Genomic DNA, 2,286 nt, shown 5'->3' with positions numbered 1-2,286 from the left:
TTCCCTACAAGAGAGGAATGGGAAAAAGAATGCACAGCACTCCTTTCGGGAGCTCCGTCAACTCCCCTAATCACACACACACACACACACACACACACGCACACGCACACGCACACACGTGCACGCGCGCGGCAGGGCAAGAGTATGGGGAATGCAGTCCTGAAAAGGATTCGCTTCCATGTCTGCCCGCCCCCGCCCCTGAGGGCTACAGACACCAGCCACTCTCGCACCCATCTGCAGGGATCCGGGGTGCTTACCTCTCTCCATCTTTCCCTCGACCTGCCTACATCCTCCGCAATAGGATGCTTGCACCCACGCAGGGTTCCCGCCCACCTCCCCAGCATTCCCCATTGCCCACCATTTACTGAATCAAAATGGATAGAAGGCGTGGATGTGGGGTGAAAACTGCAATACGGGGTCCGCTTCCCACCCCACCCCCCACACCCCTTTCCTTTCCAGTGGTTTACAGGTGGCTCCCACCTGCACTTCCACTTCCAGGGAACCCTGGTGTTTTCCTCCTCCTCTTTTTCTGGGCCAGAGGCCAGCCTGCTTTCAATGCAATAGGGAGCTGGTACTCAAACATGACTGCCGCCCCCTTCCCAGATCCCTCCCCCAAGCCCACCATTTTTTTGACCCAAAATGGACCGGAGCAGAGGTAGGAAAGGAGCATAGGCAATGCAGTCCTGGACCCGCAATGGTGTTCGCTCTCGTCTTCGGATAGCCTCTGCTCTTTCAAACCTGCTCAGATCCCCGGCAGGTGGTAGTCACTTCCTCTGGTCTAGTGTCCAGAAGAGCGCTCGCCTGCCTCCAAGGTAAGAGGGAGATGGTGCTCAGGCGGGGGAAAGAGGACTCAGACTACACAGTGACTGAAGTTCACGTCAGCCCTTTGTCCAGCGAGGCCCATGTTAACAGTGAGTTCAGGTCCCCAATTAACTCTCCCAACAGCACTGCAGCAGGAGCCGGGTTGTTCCTCCCCGCCCCACCTGACAATCTTTTCAGCTTTGGCCAGAAACTGGAGGGTATCATCTCCTTGGAATTTCTATGCGCCTTTCTCAGATTATCAGAGAGGATCAGACCCTGGCGGTTAGTCGACCTGTGTCTCCTTCCCCCGTCCCCACTGCCCCCTAGATTCTCCACCTCCCCTCCCCCAAGACCCGAAGGTCTACCATTTCCCTTGCAGTCCTGTCCAGGCACTGAAATGGGGCTCAGGAAATAAGGATCGGAGTGAGAGAGAGATTTTTACTAGTTCTTTTTAACATTTGTCAGTTCTGTGCCTTGTAGTTATTATTATCATTACCGTTATTACTATCAGCCTATGTCCTGTTTACCATTAGAAAATAGAAAAGAGCTGTCTATTGTCATTTGGGAAGCAAGAGGTAGATTCAAGTGTTGGGGGGAATAAGCAAACAACCCAGCCACCTGTTTTCCCTGCTCAGTGTTAATACAAATATAGATCCTTTAGGCAGCTACGTTTTTGGAAGTTTGAAATGTACAGAGCAGCTGGAGGCTCCTCTTGGGAGGGGCCCGTGTGTGTGTGTGTTTGGGGGGCTGGTCCATGAAGTCAGCCTCTGAGGTCACATAATTTCATAATACCAACTTGGAATTTCAGATTTTAAATTTATTTTATTTATAGCTGTGTTGCGTCTTCGTTTCTGTGCAAGGGCTTTCTCTAGTTGTGGCAAGCGGGGGGCCACTCTTCATCGCGGTGCGCGGGCCTCTCACTATCGCGGCCTCTCTTGTTGCGGAGCACAGGCTCCAGATGCGCAGGCTCAGTAATTGTGGCTCACGGGCCCAGTTGCTCTGCAGCATGTGGGATCTTCCCAGACCAGGGCTCGAGCCCGTGTTCCCTGCATTGGCAGGCAGATTCTCAACCACTGCGCCACCAGGGAAGCCCCGGAATTTCAGATTTTAAAAGCTGGTCACATGTCCTGGTCTTCAAGATTATTATTAATTTAACCTCCACAATTGCTCTGTTTCCTAGTTCTCTACCACATCCACATCCCTATTAACCCTTTTCCAATTGCAACCAAAATTTCATACTACTTCTTACCATCTCAGGGACAGATCTAGGTTGTGAGGCCTGAAACTTAAGATTCAGGGGACCCTCTAAGTAAAAGGACATTAAAAATTTATGGGCAATGCAGGCAATTAGGTGCCAAAGTTAATATTTATTTATAATGAGAAATCACGAGAAATTATGAAACTTGAACAGCTGGCATATACAAAACATCCCAATTTCCATACAAACAATATTTTTATTAATTACTGCCTGGCACACCTCTATGA

This window comes from Lipotes vexillifer, unplaced genomic scaffold (assembly GCF_000442215.2).
Source record: "Lipotes vexillifer unplaced genomic scaffold, Lipotes_vexillifer_v1.1 scaffold1990, whole genome shotgun sequence".
Classification (NCBI taxonomy): domain Eukaryota; kingdom Metazoa; phylum Chordata; class Mammalia; order Artiodactyla; family Lipotidae; genus Lipotes; species Lipotes vexillifer.
The sequence above is the reverse complement of the archived record's forward strand: the minus strand, read 5'-3'. Positions refer to the sequence as shown.